The sequence below is a fragment of the Falco biarmicus genome, chromosome 1 (assembly GCF_023638135.1).
Source record: "Falco biarmicus isolate bFalBia1 chromosome 1, bFalBia1.pri, whole genome shotgun sequence".
In the NCBI taxonomy this organism is placed as follows: domain Eukaryota; kingdom Metazoa; phylum Chordata; class Aves; order Falconiformes; family Falconidae; genus Falco; species Falco biarmicus.
Window position 1 is genome coordinate 69,368,502 of NC_079288.1, and position 25,709 is coordinate 69,394,210.

Here is a 25,709-nt window from a genome sequence, read left to right on the forward strand (position 1 = left end):
AAAAGCTAGGTTTTGTTATTTTTGATTTTATACTGGCTTAAACACAGGTGCACCACAGCTAAGAGGTGCTGTGGAATAAAGTTGTCTTGGCTGCTCTCTCAGCACGTTCCACTGCTATAAAAGCAGTGAAAACATTGCTAAACCCCTTCTAAAACGGCAATATAGAAATCCATAAAAATGAGTAGAACCAGAAGATCTCATTTCTATTCCTAGCAATGCTATTGACCTCTGAGATCTTGGCCAAGTGACTCAACTCCTCCACATCCCCGCTTCCCAGAGCTGTGAAGGGGAAATACTGACCCTTCGGTAGGACACTTTGAGATTCTTGCCCTAAAGCTTTAGTTTTGTCACGAACATGGTGCGGGGGCCTAAAGTCAGCAGGAAAACAATGAAAGCCCCTTCTCTCAGTTCAAAGATTTCAAATATTCAGCTTCTACTGCAGGAAGCTGCACCCATTTTATAAGGCAAACCCACTGTATTATTATGGCTTAAATGGCTTAATGAATTTAGTACTTTAGTAATTTATAAATATGTTATAAATAGTATACAAATAATACTAAAATAAGAATTTAGTAATTTAATTTTTGATTGTTTATTTTTATTAATTTCCAGTGATACTGTGGATGTTCCAAATGAAGATGGCTTTGGACTTCTAACATTCTGTGATTAGAAGATTTTATTGATTTTTTTTCTCATAATATCTACATCAGCTCTACTCTTCACCACCTCCCCCAGGAAACACCTGGAGCTCAAAAAATACGCTATTGAGACTTTTTAGTGTCCAAGACATTTGTTTAAACTACATCTAAAATTTTTAACAAAGCCCTCTTAAATCCCGCATATGTGTATAAGCTCCTCAAGCTGCAAAACACGCAAAAGAAACATAGAAATTCCTGGCAACACAGTGACTAGGACAACGACAAGAACCAAGCACATTGAACATTGAGCTTGTATGATAAAGTAAAGGCACATAGACCTGTAGCCACAATATCCAATGGGAAAGAAGTAAAATCAATACAAGCTGAGGAACCATTCCTTATGTTTTGCCAGTATCCACTGAATAAGCATTGATCTTTTTTGTTGTCAGGGATGTCTTCTAGTTTAACTCTAAAGATTTAAGTCCTCATGCAGACCTGTATCTGAAAGTCTGTTTGTTATTTGGGCCCTTGGGTCCTAAAATGTTTTTCTTGAGGCCCAAAGCCAGGCAAATTTTATCCTTATGTCATTCAGCCGTGTATTCTGGCTCACTATTTCTACCCCTTGTGTCCAGAGCTCAGCTGGCCTCAGCTCTGGAACTAGGTGGGCTTTGTTGTTGGCCAACTGCCAGACATGGTCAATTATGTACCAATTTTCACAGAAAAGAGTATTTTAGGAATAAACCCCGCACTCATGTTGTTTACTGTGATATGTGCTGAGAGGAACAAAGAAAATTACAAAACAGTGTCTCTCACCGTCACGCATTTAAATCCTCTTTTGTACCCATAGCAGATGACAGGTGCTACTCTTTGCCATCTACTTTCTGTAGTATTGAGTGGGTGTGAGATCTCTGACTCAAAGCAATATGGGATCAAAGACAGTTACTTTGGGGCTCATGGCACTCACCAAAGCTGCTCCCTGTGGCTGGAGGCACCAGCCGAGCTGGACACATGCCATTTGTGCCAGGAAGCCTTGTTGGCATCAGTGATCACTTTCCTGCAAGCACATGGATCTTACCGCCTTTCTGCAGCTGAGGACTTGGCTCTGAGTCACTCTTCTCTCTAAGGAAAGAGTAAGCTGTTTGATTTACAGTCTTGGTTTTGAGGGTTGTAAAGCGCCCCTGACCTTCCTGCTCTGGTGAGGGAGTTCCCACCAGATGAGTGGCCATCACGAACAGACAACCCTGTTGCACTCACCCTATGTGCATTTGCAAACAAGCAGCATACCCAAATGCCCTAAAGTATTTCTGTACCTTCAGACTTATTTCACATAGGCCTGACCAACATGGATTAACCAGAGTATGGCATGCAGCAGAAATTTAGGTCCATCTCTCTACGCCAAAACACCAGCCAGAGCAAAATGCACGTTTACATTTCATTACACAGCTGAAGCCATGCAGCTCTTCCCTGGCCATATCAGGACTGCCAGGGTGCTCCCAGCCTTACTGTGCATCAGTGAATTAGTCCTGCTGCTCTCAGGACCTTCGGGATACTTGAAGCTGTGCAATGGAAGTGCAGCAGCTTGAATTGTTCTCTCTGCATTTAATTTTGTGAGATTTTGGGCTGGGGCCAATAGTATCATTGAAAACAGCTGAAGGTTTCACATTAAAATTAAATTAGCGTATTATTAGAATACTAAACACGCTAGGCACGCTTGCCCAATGGCACTTTTCCCATTTTCCTTGAAACAAACAAAGAAAACATCACATCCATATCAGATAGAGAAGGTAGCCACTGCTTTTAGTACTGCAGCAAAGTGTTGCTTCCAACAGCACAGGGTAATTTGCCTCCTTGTGTAGCTCCCCGACTGCCTGATCAGCCACACTGAGCACAGCACCATTTGCAACACTCCCCAGAAAGCGCATCAGCATTGCCCTCCACCTTTATCAATAAGAAATCTTCCCTGAGACAGCATTAGTATGGGACTGACAGGCTCTCCACTAATCACGGTCAGAGCTAATGAGGTAGTAGCCTAGGGCTGCACAGAAAGGACGTGTGACATGTCTGCTGGATGGACCATATGTTCACTTACAAACAGGATGGATTTTACTCTGGTTTAAGTGCATTCACCTGGCTTTAAGCAAGAAAGTTAAATGTTTTATCATCCAGTGCCGTTCTAGGAATACCACAGATGTCTAAAGAAATAAGCTGGGAAGGAGGTTTCCGATTCATTTGGAATTCACTTTCTTGGTTAAATAAAATTCACAGAAATCTCATTGTGTTGACATATGTTTATTTCTCCAAACTTGTCACTGGGTGGATTTGTTTTGGGGAAAGTTGACCTTCAGATGACACACAACAGGGTCAGTCCACAAGGAAGAGCTATAAAGAAATCAAAGTTTTTCAATTATTTTCTGCAAACAAAAAATACACCAGATAGGACCTTATTTCCCTAAGGAACTGTATAGGCTTATAAGCCTAAAGAGAAAATACAAATACTTGGGGAAATGGACTGAAAGATTCCCATCTGGCTGACACAACCGGATCAAAAATGCAATGGAAATGGAAAGATACCCATGAAATTCAATAGGCTTTGATACAGGTCTGTATTTTTTTTCTAGATGCGGATGCCAATTCGTATAATTGGACAAAGTTCTTCCATCACTTCAGGACAGAACTTACTGCAGAACTTGCGATATACTTTTCCCTCCTCAAGCTCTCAAAAAAAATTAATGCTGTTTCAGCTTGACTAAACCTATTTCGACAGTGACTAAGGGTCATCAAAGTGATTTGCCAAGGAGACTTCAGGGAGGGAAGTACTCAGGTAAACTTCAGTGGGATTTGGGCACAGAAAATTAGACTGATATGAATGCTAGCTCACAATGCAATATGAACAGGAACAGTTAAAACTAATCTGACAAATTATCCTTCAAATAACATCCAAATCATAAATTAACATTCAGAGAGTAAAATATCTAGTGATGACAGAGACTTTGAGATGACATGCAACCTGATAAATGATGTTAGGATGAAGAACAGAGGGATATTTAAAAATCTATCACCAGTCTGTGCAGGGAGGATTTATTTCCTCATAAAGATGTGACAAAAAAATACAAATATAACCATAGATTTATGTCCCCTAATCTCCTAATGAGGAAAATAATGAGTGCAGAATATTCAAGAATATCAAAGCATAGATATAGCTGGCTTCAACCACACACACAGGTGCTGCAGATACACGGATAGTCACACAGAGCAGCTGTTACCGTTACTTATTAGCGATGCACAAAAGTGAGTTCAGGACACACAAGAGTTGAGCCACAAAGCAAAACTCACTGCAGCATAAATTCTTTCAGCATGTTCATCAAGCTGATTACGGCTGTCTTAACCCACATAAAAGGAGAGCTCAAAAATAAGGGAACTAGTGAAAGAGAACATCAGAACTGAGGAAAGCAATGGCTTTGAACAGTCTATGGAGCCTCAGTAAAAGACATTGTGCTCACATTCAAGCAGTCAGGGCAGAAATAAAGCATGTGTGCACCAGTCCTGCTGAAATTCACTGCAGTTCTTATCACTACAGTGAGTCCACAATACGTGGTCACATCTCAGGTTTGAAACACTTTCGTTTCTCCAGAAATCCTCAACCATTTCTGGATTGTTATACCAGTCAAAGTACAGAGCAGGGTGACCATTTACAACCAGAAAATGATGAACCACAGCACTGCCACAGCGCTGGGGCTTGGGTGCTCTCATTCCCCCTGTCCCAGTGCTGCAGCTTCACCCAGACAGGAGTGGGGTGGCTTCCCCAGCCCTAAGAACTGTCCTGCACACCCTGAGACTGATTCCAGTGAGGTGGTCTTTGAACACTGGCAAGTCAACAGCACCTTTGAAAAACAGTCATGCTCTTCCAGAGGACATGGGCAGCGTTTCAGGAGAAAGGAGAATCTCCAAAAGATTGTTTCAACATGGAAGAAAATTAGACCCCCCTGAAGAAAGTGCTCAGCTTCTGATGACAGAAAAGATAAAGTTCCTGAATAAAAGACTAAAAGCTTCCAGAGTCTTCAAAAATAATTATACAGCAGAGCCAGCTCAAGCCTCAAAATCAGATACAGGATAAGAAGGCTGCAGAGGCTTCAAAATGGGTTCAAACAGCACAATTTGTACAGCTCAGCTCATTTTAGTGGGTCCAAGTCTCAGATGGAGATGTCTGATCACCACAGGACACCTCATTTTGTTTTGATTGATACATTCACAAAGTTGGAGACACCAGTCTTGTGCAAGGGGTTTAATTAAGGAGAATTAGTGCAGTCAATAAAACCTGGTGGTCTCTGTAAAATATCCTGGATCCTTCAGCCGAACCAAGTCAGAGCTATTTCATCAGAACATCCTCCTTTTTTCTCTCAAATTGCATAACTGCATGCGACTATAACTGGAGATGGATACATGCCACTGAATTTGTATTAAGCAGACACTTTGCCTAAAGGGAGATGTCTAGGTTTTAGTCTAAAAAAAGAAAAAAAATCACCCCAAAAAGAGAGAGTAAAAACAAAACAAAAAATGCTGAGCCAAGTAGCAAACGTGAAAGAACACTCCTTTTAAAGAATGGATCTGACATTACTTGTCCTTCCTGCTAGGCACCAGTTAGCTAAACAATTTGGAGATTGCCCATGTAAAAAAGTTCTGCTTAAATCATTATTCACCTCCACCTGCCAGCCAATAAATCCCTCTCAACTGTTTGCTAAGCCAGTAGTAATATGGCAGGGAGAACAGTTTTATTCTTGAAAGAGCCCTGATTGTGTCTCCCCATTCAGGTTCTGTTTTGCTGGAATACAAAAGGATTTACTGGGAGAGGAAGTGCCCATTTCATGCCTGCAGATCAGAATTCAAAGGCAAGATCTGACAGGCAGAGATACAATGGGCAGGCAAACATAATGATGAAAGTACTAATCACCTAATTTAGCAACAATTTCATTCACCTACCTCTCTGACCTGCCACACAACTTATGCCTTGGATTGTTATGAACAGGACACACACATCTCTGTAGTGGTGCTTTATAGTGTGGTACAGTTCATATGTGGCACAGTTTTTAATTAATTGGTAGTTTTACTTAGGTAGTTTGATGCATTGTGATAATACCCAATAGACTTGGCTGTAGAAGGTTCACAGTTTTCTAACTCAAGCATCATACCTTTGTGTCAGTAGTTTTGGTAAGATAAAGCATACAAAAAAAGGGGACCATTTGCATGTCTAAATGCTACAGGATCCAATCTGGAATGATTACTTTTCATGACATCGTTTTCATTTGCAATTTTGTAATTAACACTGACCAATGGATTTTCTCAAAATTAAAATGATCATTAAAAAGTTGAGGCTTAAAACCCAGACAAATACATGAAGTAAATTAAGATTAGCATGGCAATACTTTAAGCCTAGAAGAAGGATCCAAACCCTTAGATTCAGGCCAGCATTAGTGTTGCATATGAGGATGTATTACAAAATCAATACAAAAAGATGGCTGTATGTCTAATACTGACCAAACAGAAGGGCGATATTATGCCGTTCACCTTGGTGCGAGCCTGAATAAGTGCAGTTACTCCCTATTTATGTCAGAATTAGGAGGCAGAAACATACTGTAATTCTGTATACACTATCCTCCTGATTTTCTGGAAGCGAAGAACTCCTCTTAAGTGAAAGAAAACAATTTTGTCCTTTTTTCTCCAAGGTAAAATGTCCCAAATATAATTTTAAGACATGAATTATGGTACTTGGCAGTTTCTCCCTATTCCGCTAACAGATTCTATCCCAGTGATATAAACTGTTTGCAAAGCAAGCAGGATTTGACTGGTTTTCTGTCCATCGTATGAAATGACCACTGGAATATTTGCATACATTATGACTTTATGACATAAACTTTTTAAGGTTTTTCTTTTCGGTAGATTCCCAAAAAGACCATTAGTTTTGATGACTAATCTGCAACTTCATTCCAGCAGGAGCCATGCTGTTCACAGGGTTTATTTGGCTCAAAACAGTCGTTAGGAGACTGTTTCCCCTCTTTCCCAGTGTTCCTCGGTAAGAAATATTTTGCAGAGGGAAACCCTGCCACCAGCTGTATCTTGCACTTGAAACCCACAAAGAACCAAGTTCAAACAAGGAGGATCAACCTTTTCAATAAGAAATCCAATTGGCCTACAGAATGCAATCCTACCATCCAGTCACATAGGTCCCGGTCCCACAATTATTTCTTAATTCTGTACCACAAGGAAAAAGTACCTAAACAAAAAAACCCCACAAAAATCCTCCAGAAAAGCTGTGTTTTTCCAATGATTTATTCCACTATTGTTCAAGGCTGCCTCCAGCTGGGAGGTAGCTGGCTGTAAAGTTTTGAACTCAGTGGGAGTGAGACATGATACACTTTCTAATACAAGCACCATCAATCATTTCAATCAAGCAGATATTTTTAGATTATTAAAGACTTTGGAAGTTACACTTTCTGAGTTTCAGTATTGCACCATATCTGGTAAATGGCTGTGCATTTTTGCTACTATATCAGACATTTAAATTTTTTTTATTTAAAGATAGCGAGCCCTGCATTAATCAGCCATAGAAACTGATGAGAGTGGACAAAGTACATTTCAAAATAACATTGGTGATTAATCAGAGTGAGTTGCCCAAAAGTCCAAGACCTGGAGCACAGAAAACTTCCACCAAATTAGAAGCTGCCATCCAACTGAAATGTAATTCTAAACTATCAGCAATTATTTTAAAGGAGTCGGTTTTAAGTATTACAGGAAAAAGGATTTCCTATTGGCTTTGACCTTAAAATGTTTGGTGTCTCTCTCATTTAAGCTAGAAATCCTCATACTTGAAAATGACCAGTAATTAACTTTCCTATATTTCTGTTTGTTTAATGAATGCAAAGACTCTGCTATGCTCTGTGGAATTATAAGTGGACATGTCTGTTCCAAAAAGTTTACATTAAGAAGGCAGCACAGAAAATACTGTATACAAACCAAAGCACTTTGTTGCTGTTCTAGGTCATTCTTCTTTTTTTCAGCCTGATTTCCTAAGGAATTCTGTTCTGTTTGCTTACGTGTCTGTTTAGAATATGTGACCCTTTCACCTCACCTCATCCCAATAGATTTGACCCTGGCAGTCAATACAAGAACGAAGCTGTTGGTAGCTGCTGAGAGGTGGAAGCCACCCAGAGGATCAAATCCCTCTCTGACCTCTTGTAGACAGAAAAATGCTGTGAGAATATCCCTCAGCATAACCCAGAGCATCCCAACAAAAAGATGGTTACAACTAGCCTCATCTCAGTAATGTCTTCAGTCAGGATTTACATGTTATAAATTGCTAGAGAATCACTCTTACAAATTACCAGAGAGATCAGTTCTTCAAGTTTCTCACCCTTATGGCTTTTCTGGTATCCAAAAAAGCCAGACTGAAGCTTTTCCATGTGTTGCAGTATTCAAGTCTTGATCTGTAGGAGCGTGCCAATGCATGTTCCTGCTACAGTCTTAGTGTAATCCTACCGAAATAATGATCGATGAGGAAGTCCTAATTCATTAGAAACCAGACACACCTGGATTCAGCATATGCCCAAACTACTTGTTTAGAGTAATTAATGATACCACACCTGCCAGGAAGAAGCACATGTTGGGAATAATAGGCAGAAGAAGAAGGATGGGCACTTCAACACAGAGGCCTTTTTGTGAGGATTTTGGAATATGCAGAAGATGGGAGGATTTTGAGTTTGGGCAGAGCAAAGGTTCACATGCGGGTGAGAGCAAATACAGTGCTGGGTGAAGAGGAAGAGAGAAGGTCCAAAATGGAGGTGGGAGAAGAGGTGTCCCAGAGTTCATGGGAGAACAAGACTGAACCTGATGGACAGCATGAGCAGGAGCCAGAACTGGACCTAAGAGAAGTAGACACAAGGGAGCAAGGGGTGGCAAGGGGTGTACCACACCTGCTGAAGGGCATTGGTTACTACCAAGTGGTATTCAAAGCCAAAGTTAGAGCAGAGGCATGAAATGGGATTCACATGGTTATCTCTCTGTAAAGCCTGGTTCATCATTCCTGTTCTAGGGTAGGAAAATGAAGTTTTGAACTGCTGATTAGAGGGATGAGACTGAATAACTTTTAAAGTTAGGTAAGACAGATCTCATATTGGATTTCGAAGGAAATCTCATATTTCGAAGGAAACACACCACATACACCCACCCCCTCACCCACCCCAGACGAAGAATAAGCAAGCTTCAACAATAACCTCCATGTGTAGGAGAGGAGAAAGACTGGATGTGACATGGAAGCTGAACAAAGCAAATGGAGTGGAGAGCAGAATTTTGCCAGAAATGGAACCAGCAGGCAAAACTCAGGGTCAGTTTTCATTCTGTCAGTACTTAGCACAAGCGTTCACAGGGAAACATGTCAAAGAGACCACTGGAAATGCAAGACCTAAGAAGAGTACAGGGAGCAAAAAAAGCTGCACTTGTCTGGCAGACTCTTTCCTCCTTTTTATCTAAGACAGACCACCGCGGTAAATTATTTCTCAGGAGAAACCAAGAAGCTTTAAAGGGTCAGATTCTCTAAATGTCATAAGTCAGAAGCCATCCTCATATTTCCATTATGCAGTCATTCTTGCAATGCCATGCCACACTGATGGGCAAAATTAACTGGATGAAAAGATGGTGTCATCTAAAACATTACCACATGTGACTCAGCACTTCTTATATACTTAGTAAAACAAATGCTAGTAATTCAGTGGCTCTATAGTAAATACCCTTTGCCCAGAGAGAACATTCAGCAAGGTCAGAAAAAATACTTGGTGAATAGGACTTAGGACTTACTGTGGTGAATGAAGGCTGGCAAGCTGATTGTGAAAATTTAGTGTTTTCTTTTAAATTCAGCTTCTCAGTAACTATATATATATATGGGAAAATCTAGGGTTTTGTCTGTTTGAGTCTCACTATTAAAAAATAATGTGATGTTTCTGGGTAAGACTCTTTATGTTTCCCTCTTCTTTCGGAGAGGAATATAGCAGCGATTGATGCAATGCAAGTTTCCCAAACTGACTCACCCAATCTTCAATTTAATTTAGAAAAAAAAAAAAAATAGAGACAATAAAATAAGGCTTATATGTAAAATTAGAGTTTTGCACCCTCACCAATGTCATTTAGCGGAATATACTTTTCCCAAGCTCTAACATTACAGGCCAGGAACTTTAAACACTTTGCCAGTACCCACTGAAGTGAAGACATTCTGGTTTGCAAATGAGGGAGGCCTGCTTCCCTGTGCCAAGGACTTAACCTTCATTTTGTAAGACCTATATGTGTAGGAAATTTGCAACAAAAACGGCATAGAAAGCAGCAGATGTTTGTGAGAAGAAATTAAACAGGTGTCAAAACTAGCATCCCAGGAATGATAGGAAGACAAATGAAGAAAATATGGGATATGAGATGTGAACATCACAGATCTGTTTTCTGATAATGTATCACCTCCCCTTGCCAATTCTGTAAAGCCATGAGTATGATCTTCTGTTGTTAACTTCATTGATTTGTATGGCATCGGCTTTCCTGGTGCACAAATTTAAAATTGGTCAGCCAACATATGTATTCTTTCACAATGTATTGAAAAAACAGGTGAAAAAAGCTCACCCTTTTTTAATTTAAAGTATGCCCTGCCCTTTTCATCAGTGTTGCCCGTCAAATGCTGATGTCAAATGAGCTTCTAAGTCAACACAGGCCGAGTATAAAAAGTGTGACTAGAGCTGTTCCCAGAGAAAGGAGCAGCAGACCAGATGTGCATCACACCCTCTTGCCAAAATCCACCCCACGGTGGGAGGCATTGACTGTTGTTTCACACTGGTACACTTCCCAGCTTGTTGCTCCAAAAGAGAGAGCCTCTGCAATGCCACTCTACCTCTTGTAAAATAAAGTATCAGTTACGTTAACATTTTAAAGCAAAAGGCAAATATTTGTTGCAGCCTTCGGAGCGGAGTCCAATGCAATGAGTGATGTTATGTTTCACTGCCAACAAAGGCTGACACAGACAGCTTTGGATGTGTTTAAGGAATAATAGAAATTTGAGACTTTTTCTCGGCTCAAGCTCTTTTTTTAATAAAGTGTCACATCTCTTCCTTTACTTCTCACACAGATTTTTCTCATGAAAAATCCTTGCTTTTTGCTGATCAGAAAAACCCCACAGATCTGCTCCAGTACATAGGGTAACACTGCTGGATTTCAGTAGCAGAAGAGTAGGGAAAGGCAAAAAGGTAGTAGCGATTGCCATCGTGCATGACACATGTTGATAAGACTGTGGCACCCACCATGAAAATAAAGCAGGGACTAAAGGAAGTTTTACGGCCAGTGTTTGGCAATTGTAGCAGAGAAACAATGAACAGATCCGTGGGGGGAAAGTCTGTGGTGGTCCTCAATCTGTTTATAATATAGAATATTGTTGGGTCTTATTTACAGTGTGTACCAGAGGGGTCTTGTTGCCTTGCATAATTATGCCGGCAAAAGTTTCCAGTGTAGATGCTGTTTTATCACAGTACGTGCTCAGATGAGCATGGCATCCCACCAAAAACTGTGAGAAGGCATAAGAGCTTTTCTAGCTGCATCTGTATAAGCTGCTTTAGCCACATGCCACCAGAATGATACAGTGTAAAATGGTCTGAAAGCCTTGTTTCTCTCGTTGTCAAGGGAAGCCAAGGATGCAGGTACAGAGAGGCAAGTAGGGTAGAGGAGTTTCATGTGCATGTGGGACACACAGTGAAGTACTCATGCGTACACTTTTGCAGTGCCTCCATCTTGAAACTATACAGGTGATCATGAGCAGATAATTCAGATAATTCAAGGAAACACATTTAAAATTTAAATCCAATATTCTCGACAAGTCTTTTTTTCAGTAATTTCTGACAATGATTCAAAGGCTGAAGCCTCCTTCAGTTAAAACAGCATCTTGAAAAGGCAAAACCTCTCATCACTCATCTTCTGAACTTACTTTATTTTCCTTGCAAATGTATTGTATCAAGTCAAAATCTCTTTTTTTCTGTAATCCCTTCAGACCTCATAACCAAGAGATTAGGTTCCTCTGACATGGGAGCTCTTCTATAGACCTCAGTGAACAGTGAATTGGCCACTGTGAATATAACCTGTGAGGAAGCAGCTCATTAGCACCTCTTTCATCGTTAACCTCTTTGCATAACCCTACTCCTCCTTTCAGGTGAACATGCACACTACATTTTATACATACTTTCAAAACAGACTTTAATTTAAAACTGTTCAAAACAAACTTTTCAACAGACTTCAATTTAAAACTGAAAAATCTAAGTCATAATTACATCTATTTCAGCTGTGATAAAAAAAACATCTCTATCCCAAAGCCTAGTTCTTATGGGCAGGACCTGAAACTGTGGGCATCCCTCAAGGAAGCGGACCCGGCTACTCAATTCCTGTTGCATTTGATTCTAATCACTTCACTAATATGGTTTTTTTTAAATGAAGGGAATGGTTATACAGTAAAAACATAAAGACTTGTACACATGATATTAGAAGCAGTTTCGTTTTCTCGGTTTCCATTTACTACAACATTGGATTTATTTAAGTATGTTCCATTAACTTCCCTTCATTTTAAAGGGAACTTGTAATGTCTTGGCCGTGATCACTAGAAAACACAATGTTCGCAAAAGGCTTTGTTGCTTCACCCAAGACCAGGGGGCTATAAAAGATTGATTATTAAATGGTATCTGGTTATACTTAAGGTGAGGTGTGTATATATATACATATACTCATCCTGGTACAGCCCAGAAGGCAGGCCTGCAAATGCAGAGTAAGTTCTAGAGAAAGTAAGTGGACCCATAGCTTCCACTTTATGTCTAGGGGATCTAGAGGATCCCACAGCCTAAAACATAACTGAGGTTTTCTAAAAGTAAATATGCAGTACATACATGAAAATCTACAAGCAAAACCTTTCCAACCTCTCCCACCCGATATGTAGAGCTGCACATTGTATCAAAACCAGATCTGATTCTTGGTTGCTGTTCACCTAAACCATAACCTTGCACCAACTGATGAATTTGAGAAACAGAGCAGTCTAGATCAGAGATCTGCAAGAGGACATATGGTGGCATCAGCATTATTTCTAAAACCAAAGGCATTTCCATAGATTTTCACAGTCAGCCCAGAAAATGAGGGTTTGGACAGGAAACTTGTTCTTTCACTGAGCGCCACCATGAAAATAAAATGTCAAGGACAGTGTGAAGGTTGCAGTCACACTTTTAGCAGTGCTTCTGTGGTAATCAATTAGCATGGATAGGAAGAGACCCCAGTACTATTTTCCTTTTCCAGTCTTCCTTCTGGTGTCACGCAGTGTCTGTATTTAATATATACCCTTCAGCTACATACGAAATTCAGAGAAAGTACCAAGCAGGGATTCAGATCTTCACCCCTCCAAGCACAGCTCCCAGCAGCTGGATGTCACTGACCTGGACGCTCACTGAGCAGACCTCCTCTCCACTCTCACAGCACTCACGCCCTGTCCCTAAAAAGGAGGCCACCAGACATGCCAAGCTTTGCTCTCAGTTGCAGCTGATACCAGGAAGGCAGACAGGCTCTACCAAGAGCAGGGCAGAAGGACAGAGCTTGCACAGACAAAGAAACCAAAGCCTGTTTGCTTGCGTTGCTTCATCTGGTGGGCAAGATGCATACAGACCTTCCCTCACTAGCATCTCTGGGAGCTAGTCACAGAAATTTTGGGAATGAAAGGGTGATAAATCCACATTCCAGCTGAATCACACATTAGGAAGAAAGAGCTTAAAATCCCCAAAACTATAATAGAGACCTCTCAATAAAGTAAAGCAAGCGATTTTGAACCAGAACATGCTTTCCATTCTCTTCCCAAAAGAATTCCATCTCTTTATCGAACACATGTTAGCCTTGGATATCAGAACTAATTCGCATCAAGGGCAGAACACAGCCAAATGCTGTATCCTGGCTGCAGTTCTTTTTGGACAATAGTGAGACATTTTATTACATTTTAATATCATTGTACAAATCAGCACCTGTTGCATGTGCATATTTTAAGGTTTATGAGTTTATTGTTTTATTGTGAAATTCCTGCTCTTTCTTTATTGAAAGCAGATAACTGTGAATTTTCACGCTCATTTTAAAAATACATACACTGGTTGTCACATTTTAGCACTTCAGATGCAAGCAGTTTCAGCTTCCTGCCTAAAAATCACCCTGCAGATTTCATCACCTTGCAATCCCATTTATAAGTTTAAAACACAGGCATCCAGTCCAGTGTGGCTGGCTGTTTTTCCTTACAGAGGTTTGAAAAGCCATTGAGCAATTCTCTGGAGATTTTCACTGAGAAATTGTGGTATATTTTTTCCTGTTATTTTTCCTTACATAAGGCAGTGCTTTCAACAAGAAGAGGCTTTAAGGATCCAGGTTTGATACCATCAGACAGAATTATTGCTGTAGAATTAATCAAGATCTGCCATTTTGTAAAGACGATCGGTTGTGATTTGTTCCTATTTTAAGATAAACTGACATCGGATTAGCATAATCTAATATTTTAAAATGTTAAACTGCTAGCTATTTTCACAATTTTCCACAATAGGGTTTAGGCATTTTGGGAAAATGAAGCCTATTTAATAGAAGGAGCTGAGCAGATCCACATTCTTGTTAAAAATAAAGGCAGAAAATCTGTTTTTCTGAAATATATCATTGGACTGTTGACATGTCCTATGTGCCAATGGCAAAAATCACTATCCAACATGTAGACATGGTAAAAATAAATACATAAACCTTTGGCACTAGATGGGAAATGGCACCATCCAGTTTAATACCAAATTGCTAATACCAAAATACCAAGTAAGTCTTTACGAATGCTCCTAAATTGTCTTCAGCTCAAACCAAACAACATTCAGTTTATCTCAAAGGAGTGTTTTAAAGGAAATGAAGCTCAGTAGGAGAAGGCTAAGAAAAATGCTAACCTGTTCTCTTGTATCTTCTTTCTAAATTCAAATCAGCCTTACCACAATCAAAAAAATTGTAACGACACTTTTACAGAGACTGCTCATCACCTGTTTCTATCAATGGGCACGGTCTCTTGAGCAAAGCCTCTAGATGCAAACATCCCAATGGTACCAGCCAGCATTTAGGAGCTGCTGCTGTTGGGTGCATTGGCCTCCGTGTTACAATTTAGTCACAGACTGAAAGTATATTCCCACTGCACTTCTGATCTGAGCTAGGGCTGCTCTCAGCCTTCTCCCCAGCAGCAAACTGATGAAAAAAAAGGTAGGTGGAAAAGCTCATGGTGAAAAAAAGTTGGCATCTATTTGCTGTTGCTTGGATAGTAATTGGCCAAGCTGAAAAGACCCAGGAGAGGGTATGACAGAATTTCAAACACATTAACTTATGAATGACTTGTGCTCTCCACCCAGGATAGCCCAGAAAAGAGAAGTAGTGAGGGAACCGTCCATGGCTGTCCTGAGATTTCCTGATGGCTCAGGGCCGCTGCAGCAGTACAAACCGTGACCCACCACGAAAGCACAGCCATCCACCTCCCACACTTTCCTGCACCCAAGAGTGCAGGAGGAAGGAAAGGAGCAAATTGTGCTGTCACGAAGCCTTCTCACAGGCACCATGGCTGTCGCCTATGGGCCTGAGCTGCTTCACCAGTGTGGAAATTTAGGTTATTACAAGGTACATCCAACTTGCAGGCAGAAAGAGTGCATGCCCCTAGAATGAACTCTTGCCCTTTGGGGTGCTCTCAGATAGGACTGCCATCCATGGGGCACTTCTCTCTTTTTCTTTCTTTTTTTTCATGACTCTAGTTAGGGACTCAGCCATTTACTGTGAGGGCAAACAATAAAGATCACAAGAAGCTGTACAGGAAAACCAGAAGTCCTACACTTGAAAGGGAACAGTGCTGGCTGGCCCAAGCAGCCACTTAAAAATATAGTTGGGACAGGAAAGACACAGCATGTGAACAGACAGTCACAAATGGCTTTATTTAATGTGGAGGAAGAACCAAAACCAGAGATTTCTAAACCAGCCAGGTCAGACATTCCCTTACGGAGAGGATCCCACTGCACGCCCCTGAGATAGCCGTGCCCGTGCAGAGCTGGCACTGCCCGCGCAGCCTTTACTGCCCAGGCGCAGCTCAGCGCCTGGCAAGGAGCAGCACGTGCGGCTGGGGCTGATGGGCTCTGCAGCAGGGCAGGGTGCAAGTGGCAGAGCTCCTGGAGGAAAAAAGAGCAGCTTTCTGTCACTAGGCACAGACAGTGAATCAGCTTACCCAAATCCAGTGCCTATTCCCAGTAAGAAACACATTCTTTTCTTCTGACTTTACAACCTGCCCGTTCTTCCGCAGGCATTCAAAAAAGAGAAAACTTGTGGGTGAATGGATGTGGTTTTGATTCTTAAGCTGGCCTTTGTCTCTGTAATTCCCTTGTTTCCTTTTCAGAAAGAAACATTTTCCCCACCTTATTTAAGACTGGAAACAGGGAGAACCCTCTTTTCAAACAATACTTTTGGCTGCAATACATGTATTTTGTAATTACTTTTGTTTTAAATGCTGTCCAGCTAATCTGGTTACATCCTCAGGCCATTTTCCCTGGGTTTAGCTCTGAAACAAATGATGATTTATTTTCTGGTTGTTACTTAAGTGCATATAGATGTGATCTTCGAAGGAGCCTCATTTGTCATTACTCAGGACATTCAGCAATCAGGCACAAGAAACTAATCAAAGTGACTAAATGATGTCAGCTGACTACAGTATTACTTTCCAAAACTTTAAAGCAGTGTTCTGCAGCTGTATGTAAGTAACCTTTCTAGTGGGAATTGATGTCTTCTAGGGTTTTGTGTTTTGGAGGAACATGTGTTCAGGGACCTCACCAGCTGCCTATGGAAAACCATTTTGCTCTTAAAGCAAAACCATATGTCAGGCCAAGGTAAGGGAAGCATTTGAAAAAGAGAAAAATGTCTTAAAAAGTGATGCTGAAAACTGTCAGAAAGCTAGCCATGCACCGCAGGAGGTGGTAGCGGATTAGAGTCCCCCCAGAGCTACAAGGAGGCAGGGCTCTCTGCAGAGGGATGAATTTCCATTTTTAACCTGTGAAGGCAGGAGGGGAAAAAATAGAGCTACAATTAGCAGCTTGGCAGAGGCTCTGTTTTGACTGAACAAAGCCCCACGGACTTTTAAGCCATGTGCCGGTTCTGTTTGCCCACAGACGGCTTCCCTCGGTGCTGCTGACATCAGCTCTTCACGCTCAGGTCTGGTCCCGCTCCCCAACAGCCAGTCGATGATGCTCCCCCAGGGCCCCCTTAGCCCCGGCGGGAGCCCTGCCCGACCAGCGGAGCACTGCCCAGACCTGGGACTGTGGGCTGCCAGGAGAAGGCTGAGAAACAGACATTAAGAGCTATAAAATGTTAATGATGACAAAGGAGAAGAGAAGAGACAAGAGGGGAGGTGTCCTTTCAAAGCCCCAGGTCCAGCAGGTTGTTAGTACAGCCCTGTGAAGCACAGCACTGAGCAGAGCGTCTGAGCTTGCAGCACCTACACAAAATAAACTCACCAGTGTGCAGGTGTTCTGAGTAAATGGCAGGGCTGGAGGAGGATCCATGCTGCTATAAATTCACAAAAGAGTTTGCAAAAGCACATGCAAGGTCTTCTCCATTCTCCCAAGCCTGCAACGTGGCCCTGCAAAAACCATATACATACAGATACTGTACACTCCACCTATTAACCATGCTCTTTGGTGATGCTCTTGCAGCAGTGAATGTGATAATTACCAGTGGTTAATTATAAGACAAGCAAGCCATGTAAGAATGTAATTTCCCACTGTGCAAAGGAGGCCAAATTAAGAAAAAGGCTGTTATGTCTGTCATATAAGTCATATGTATGTCAATGACAGAAGCAGAAATAAAAATAACTTGGCTACTGTATCTTTCTGAATACTTACAGAACGCCAGTCCTGTTAGAATAAAAAAATTAACAATAACAATAATAACAACATATCAATACTGCTTTTCAACCTGTCATCAAACAGTAACATGAAGGTGCTTCTGGACAGAGTATGAATGAGTACAATTTTCTGTGCTGAAGAAATATATCAGCATGGTAGTAAAAACAGGCATCTCCCACAGTAGCACTTGACTTCAAGACCCAGTACCCCCTCGGTATCCTTACTTCCGCAGCAGTTCATCCTAATGTCCATGTCCAGCTAGTCCCTTTCTCATCCTACACTCTGGCAGGCCAGCCTCCTCACCTGATTTCACAGTCTCTGTCTACACTGTTGTTTCTCTTCCAGCCTGTCTGGGTGCAAAGGACAGGGTAGTCACAAGAAAGATAGATGTGCATCACCTCTGACCGTGCTACGGACCAAGCAGTGGGAAATGGCCATCGCCAAGTCCTTCTGGCACCATCCCCGTAGCCTGAACCTAGAGCATGCAATGCTGGGTCTGACCGGCACAGCAAACTGTGGAGGCTCCAACACACCACAGAGATTTTCCTTGCTAAATTTTAACAAGTTTCTTCTGAGTATGGATAAATTGCAGTTTTTCAACTGTTTGTAACTTGGCAAAGCATGAGTGGATTTTCGCTAAAGGACCAAAAGCACATCCTTGACATAAAAGCAGCTCTTGCGCCAGAGAAAGCCCCCACTGCAGAGCTCCAAGGCACTTGAACTTCCCAAAGCAAAGGTCATCTAACCTTTTTTAGCCTTGGAAACCAGTGCATTGTTTACCCTTCGCTTTGTTCTCATAAACAGCAGAACTACTTTGACTGGTATTTTCAGAAACAAAAACCTGCCCAAGGCATGGAAAATTTGCCTAAACGAAGTTTTGGAAAAGTTGTGGAAAATGAAAACCAGAGGTTTACTGTGGGAAATAACGAGCAGCCTGGGTAACAGGGCTGCCAGCCTACCTAAAATCACAACGAAATGACTGATGGTGGGGTAACGGCACCTCTCCCTGCTGCGGGCGTCTGCTATACCCGCGCCCGAGCCCGCAGGCTCCCTGCACGTGTGAGCAGGGACTCACATGGGCAGGTTCTCCCAGGTCACCATGGGCCATAGCAACTGGGACACTTGCATTTGGCGGATGCTGGCTTGGGAGGCAAGTGTCACCCACAACAGATCAGCAGATGCTGGTGACACTAGGACTAGGCTGACGGGTTTCATTACCATGATTCTAATATTTCAAGCCAGCAGCATGAGGCCAGGAAGGAACTCATATGTCAATGAGGTTCCTGCACTTCCCTGTAGAAGACACTCTACGCCACAAGCAGCGCGTCCCGACACGACTTATAGACTAAATAGCTAAATCTCTTTCTTCCTCCAGATCTCTGCAGACTCTCAGGGCCATAATATACCCCATAATGTATTCCCGCAAAGCCTGCAATAATTCACTTGTCATAATACTCCAAGGATACAGGCCAACAAAAGCAGATTTGTGTTTCATCTTACATTCTGATCTCTGAAGTTATGCTAAAATAAACCAAATCGAAATGCAGAGACACTTTTTTTTGGAACCCGTTTATGTTTTATTATTACAATGAGCTAAACAGGCCTGGCAGAAACATGTGATTTACATAGAACAAGCATTCATGTGAGCCAAAAGACCACCTCCACCATTTAAAAGGATGAACAAAGATCAGGACAGTTCCAAGGGACGGCAGAGGGAAGGCGTGGACCTCAGAGAGTTAGCAAAACCCTTTAGGGGAGTAATAGAAGAACCCAACAGCACTGTCCTCTCTGTTTCCACAAAGGACACAGTTGGGTAGATTCATTCTCCTTTTCCCAGAAATAATCAGATCTTAGATTAAAGTCACATGCAGTAATATAAAAATCAGATCGCATCATGGAAAAGCATCTCTTCCATAACAAACAAAAGTGCACTTGTGAAAACATATGGGGGGAACAAGCTGGCATATCTGTTCCTGTCTACTTATTCTGGCAAAGAGGGGAAGAAACACAGTATTTATAATAATTTGTTCTTTATTATGGTGTTTTGCTTTGCATCCCAGATGATTACCATGGTTTTTACAAATTACCGATCTGCTGCTTTCCTACTTGCATCTACCTTCCCTCATACCTTCCTTTTAATCTGTGTTTCTTTCTTTCAGATACGTACTTCAACATCTCCATTTTTCCGCAATATATATTTTTTTTAGGGTTTTGGTTGGGGTTTTTTGGCACAAAGTTATTTTCAACCTGGAATTAACTTCAGCATGGAATTAATTTCATACTGGGAGTAGCGAATGAATGCGGCTGGACACGCATCTCTAACAAGTGCTGGAGAGGTGCTCTAGCCTGTTAGCAAGAAGTGTCTTCTGAACCAGCTGGAGGAGTTGCATTTACTTTTCTGTTTCAACAGGCAGTTTCATTCCTAATTCAGTGTGTTGCAATAGCCCCATAAACTAAACCTGAATTCATCTGACAATCAACAGAAGCAGCTGCCAAGGAGAGACATACGTCAAGGTTGACAAATAGACATGCATGGCATCTGTAAAAGTGTGGCAGGAAGGCAGCAAACCTCGTCTATCCATGGTGGCAGAAAACTTTTCATTCATTCTCATGGCAGGCTAGAAGAGTTGCCTGATAGGGCTATTTCCAGCCACAGTGTCTGAGAGCACCCATGAAATCACATTCACACAGAGGTATTTTTCCTCATCTTAAAAGTAGTGGCTGATTTATTGTCTAGATAGGGATGCAGGTCACAATTGGGATATTTACATCAAGTCCTCTTAGCACATGCAGAATGCGTGGGTGTATTTAATGCCTTTGTGTCTCTTAGGTTCCATTCATTCACAAAGGTTTGCCTGCTCCTCCCTGCAGCTGTAGCATTGTAAGGCATGAAGAAAATAATTTTTGAACATCATCAGGCGTTATTAACCCCATCAGATCCCAACATAATGTGAAGACATTACAGGGGCAAAATTTGCAGCTTTGTCATCACTGGTCTCCTTGATGGCATGCAGGAATTCTTTACACATGCCTTTCCCATTCCACAATTTAATAATAGCTGACATAATTAAATCCTATAGGTACTTTGTTCAGTGGCATGTTCTGCATAATGGAATTTACAACAAATACGAATATTACAAGATTTTGTAATTACAAAATTTTGTAATTAAGTTTTGTAAGCTGAACAACATCATGTGGATGAATTTTCTTTATCTGCCAAGATATTAGAGAGGTGCTTTTTCCTTACGCAGAGACGTAAAGGTGAAATTTAGAATTTTGGCTCAGGTACAAAGTAAGCTGGAGAAAGAAAGTAACATTCACATTCAAGGCAGATTTTTTATTGTAGTCAGTTACTGTTCTTTTTACAATCACACAGAATTATTTTTTTTCTTCACTATGTCCAGGGACTGTCTAGAATTCCAATACAGGAACAGCTACTGGCAGCATTATTTTTCTGGACTGATTTTGCATGCTTTTTGAAAATCTGACATACCTTTAATTAACATCTTCAGAGGAAGTTGGGGCATGGATCTCAGGACTTTGCACTGTTTCTCTATTTTTCCTGTTTACATTTAACAAGACTAAGAGCAACAAGGGATCTGTATCTAGTCGCTGGCTATTGTACATCTACAACATCTTAAGGATACAGAATAAAGTTTAGTGCTAAACAAGACATGTACATGGTCACTGGGCAGCACGTCATGTCATATGACATGTATTATGAGTATAGTTAAGAATTTATTTGTTGCCACAGAAGCACCTCCACCACAGGCTCATATTAGGGTGCAGAAAGTTTTAGGGGACAGTTCTGAAGAAGCTGGCTCTCATTAAAGTAGCTTCATGGGATTCAGGGGTAGTCTTGCAACTGCTGAGTCTCAGACTCTTAGTAAACATGATGGAGGACACTGACAACCATTTCTGGTTTAGATTTATGCATGCTCGTTATTCCAGCAAGTTTGTCCTGAAAATTATTATGGTTATCCTTCCATCTATGGGGCTTTAGGCTCTTTGAGTAGGTTTGGAAAAAGATGCACAATACTCTCTCACACAATGTGTGTCTCTCATCTTGAAAGGTATCACCCTGTTACTGACACATTTTAACTAGTAGTTCTTACTCAATACATTTAAAATGCATTATGGCAACTTAAGGTCTCAAAATACATTTTCTTTGTTCTTCATCCATGCTGTCCTTAAGACAGCAAGTCATGGCAAGAATCCACTTTACAACGCAAGAACTGTAGCATGTTCTTCCTAGATATCCTCAATAGACCTTCTTAACAAGTAAAACCCAAAAGCTTCCTCTAACTTCCAAAACTTTCTTATGGGTAGTAATACATGAAACAGTTCATTGCTGGTTTAGTCAGGTCAGTTTTGCACAATTAAGAGCTACCTGAAAGAAACAAGATTTTATGTACAAATCAAAAAAATATGCATACATATGCGTGTGTCTATATGCAAGTATGCATACACCCCCCCACTAAAAACATGCCACTTCTGCAAGATGGTTTTCACAACAAGACCTCACATAATCATCTGCCACTGGATCTAGATCCTAAGAAAAGGTTCGGAGCACTGTCCTCACAGATTAAAAATGCCCGAGAAGAAACATCTGTTTTACTGCAAAGGAAGTCCAAATGCAATAGTTTATACCCTGCCCAGAATACTGCTGCTGGTTAGGATTTAATGGGTATTGTGGCACAAAAGAAGAAAATCTTCTTCATTTTCCACACCATTATGAAATAGTAAAAATCTTCGGAGGCAGATCAGGGCTTGTAGGAATAGAAGCAATTCCATCCTGTCACGAAAGCTACAGTTGCACAGGTTAAGCTTGAACTGGGTAAAACTGTGTAAAACTGCATTTCTAAATATATTGTTGCAAAGCCAGCACAGGTTTCTCATAAAAAATCCATACAACAGTGGGAAGAAATCTTCCAGCAAAATGTTGTAACAGAGGGGCCACAATGACATTTTCATTACAATTACATTAAGAAAGTAATAATGTAGGCAAGACATAAAAAAGAAGCAATGACTGAATCAAGCAGTCACTGTAAATCATCAGCAAGGTTTCTTTTCATACAGCTTCAGGCAGAAAAGACTGAGCCTATCTGGAGATCACAGGAATCAGAAGGCTGCGGTTTCTGTGTTGTTATCACACACAATTGCTAATCAGACAGTAAACATATTCTGTACTGAAAATCTCACTCCGCCCAAAACTTGCTCACAACTTGAAAGCTTTCTTGAACAGTCCCTAGGCTTAGCAATGTATCCATCTGCACCTGAAAAAATTATTTTTCTTCAATCGATTCAGAACCAGGTTGTATTTTTAAGAAGATGCAACTTAGAGTGACACTGACACCAGGTACCTCCAGGCTCACTTGATGTGATGCACAGGTTAGTAATGCCTCCTACCTCTATGCAGCAGAAGAGGTAACTGGCCGTAGAGTACGTGAGAAAAAAAGCAAGCTTAAGAACAACTCTTCTGCCCTAAAACACAACTACAGCTGTCACTGTACGGGTCAATATTTCAGAGTAAGTACCACACAGTGCCTCACAGAGAGATTGATCAGGGAGACATTAAACATGAGACTATCCTGAGGTTGTACCCTGACCTCAGCTCTTCACTGGTGAGAAGAAAGCCCAAGGAGGAGCCACTGGAGAATTATCTCCAAGATGTTTTCAATGCAGTTCAGATTCAGTCTGCGATTACCTGAAGTTCAGACCTAGTGAGAATCACCAATCCCAGGCTGTGCTTTTGAGGTGCTATTTATTCTCCTGTGCTAAATTACAGCCGGTCAATAGCTGTCTCCTGGGGGAAAGAAGGATCCCTGCAGAGGTGCCAGAGATACACATCCCTCCTGCGGGGCGGCAGCCACAGCAGGGAAGGTGCAAGATGGCCTCCTCTGCCCTCACACTCCTCCCCAGCACCACCTATTCTATTTCTGAATGGGAAGGCAATTTATGATGCTAAATTAGCTGTTTTATAGGGCTACCTCAGAACTGCACTCTCTGACTGAAGGATAAGGACCATTAGTATGTGTTGTCACTGACTCATAATTACGTCACAAGTCTGCCAGGTTTAAAGACCTTCCTAACTCTGGAGTCATGCAGCATCTAAGAATTTCAGATTTTGTTACAAAATGGAAGTCTCTAAACCTCACGGTGGAGAGTACTCTTTTCAAAAGTTCAGGAAGAGAAAGCAAATTTTGAAAACCTTTCAAAAATCATCTTGCATCAATCGATCTTCAAATATCTGGCGGTCAGAATATAACACCTGAAACTTCTTAGGATCTTAAAATTGCTTTAAGACTATTTACATGTGACTTTCATGTGTTAATATAAATTTTATTAACAATTATCAATACAGAGTGGAAATATATACTTGCTTTTTAAAAACAGCCACTGGGACATATATGCAGCAATGCATAGATAACAAAGCAGCACAATCATTTAGGTAGAAATTCAAGACGCAGAGTAAATTGGATGTCTCTATACTCATTCCTTAGACTCCCCCTTTCTGGCCTAATAACCTTCCGGTTTTCCCGACAATGTTCCTGTCAAAGGTCACAGTCTGATCCTTAAGTACTGAATACTGCACATGTACCTAGTAAGAATCAAGAGTTTAGAAATATGGAACTTCTTCAGAAATCTTCGTGTTTGACAAGCCATATACTTTTTATCCTCAGGAATGTGCTTTTCTCCCAGAGGGAGGTGCATGCATTGTGATATAAAATCAATACACTGAGTGTGAACTTTGTGCTGTTTCCAAAGGGGATTTTAGCCTGCAAAATATACATATGTATTTATGCGCAAAACAGTGACCTACCTAGTTATGCTATATACAATGAGTACACATAATTTTGACAACTAATGTATGTATTGAGTTGCAGCCATCTATACAAACCAAACTGTAGCTGCATCAGCGAAGCAGCAGAACAGTAGCCATAAAGGACAAATTCTCCTCTTAAGGCTGAACTGTGTTGAGGAGATTGGGACACAATTTTAGGTGAATCTGCATATACTTCTTCATACTTTGGTAGGAGGTTTTAGGCATTATTCTTCATAATAAAGACTTCCAATCTGCACCAGTTTTGTCCTAGTGAAGTAAGAACAGAGGATGTTCCTATCTTGGGAAATATCATATCTGATGTTCACTGCACATGCACAAGCATCCCAACTACAACAGCTTCAACAGCTTTTGTTTCTATTGACACAGAACCAACCTTCCACAAAACTTCCGCTAGATTTGCCCAAAACTCAGAGACCAGCTTCAGCCGAAGGATACAAACCCACAGCACTCACCGTTTTTTAGGGTGGCATAACTCTTGACAAAAAGTTTATTTCCATTTTCCTCTGAGGGAAAAAAAGGAAAGGCTGACCCAACGGCGTATTTACTATTTTACATAAACAAAAAATAAACTCAAATGTCTAATTGTTTTCCTTGGGCCCTGTCCAAAGTGTTACACAAGTGCTTACACAGCAAACCCACCCCCTCAGCCAGAGCATCCTCTCTGGCTGAACCATGGAGTTTTTCTGACACCTAGTGGAGTGTAACTGTGGGGATTTTTCTTCATAACTAACAGCACGTTTAGACTCAAGTTACTTCCTCCTAGAACTTTTTGGCAGGATGAGGCCTTTGAAAAAGCAAATTGTATAGGATAACACTTGCCAGCCCCCAGGTTTCCCCCTGAAGAATGCATCTGCTGCAACATGTACTGAAGACGCACGAGGCACAGCATAAATCCAGAAGATGCAAGGGGTCATTATACAGGCTTTGTTAATGCTCTCTTGCCAAATGCAAGCTTTAAGATGGCTTGTAGGCTTCCCCTCTCACCTTTAAGAGCAGCTGCAGCAAGTCACTACAAGCGCTGCACTTAAAGAGCTGTGCTATTGCTCCGGAGAACTTTTCTCAGCTGCTGCTGGATGGTTGAGAGGAAGGCACAAATCCTTCCCAGAACTGGCTCCATGTGAGTTCTAGGCCCTCCAAATAAAGTGCAAGTGTTGCAAAGAAGTCGAGTGGGTTTTCCTTTCTCCTGGAAGCACATCTTATGGCAGCATCTGGTCATTTTAAAATAGTACAGTTAGTTATTCCTTGGGTTCT

At 41.2% G+C, this 25,709-nt stretch overlaps 1 long non-coding RNA gene across 2 annotated transcripts in view; it reads right to left on the reverse strand.

The window, feature by feature from the left end:
- Window positions 1-25,046, reverse strand: part of LOC130142290 (uncharacterized) — a 49,645-nt gene extending 24,599 nt beyond the window's left edge. Inside the window, exons 1-3 of one of the 2 annotated variants that reach the window (XR_008819345.1) lie at window positions 24,911-25,046; window positions 17,222-17,346; window positions 1,603-1,757 (exon numbers count right to left, since the gene is read on the reverse strand). This is a non-coding gene — a long non-coding RNA (uncharacterized LOC130142290). The remainder of the gene's footprint in view (window positions 1-1,602; window positions 1,758-17,221; window positions 17,347-24,910) is intronic. The other variant, XR_008819346.1, reaches the window with a different exon arrangement.
- Between the last annotated feature and the right edge of the window lie 663 nt (window positions 25,047-25,709).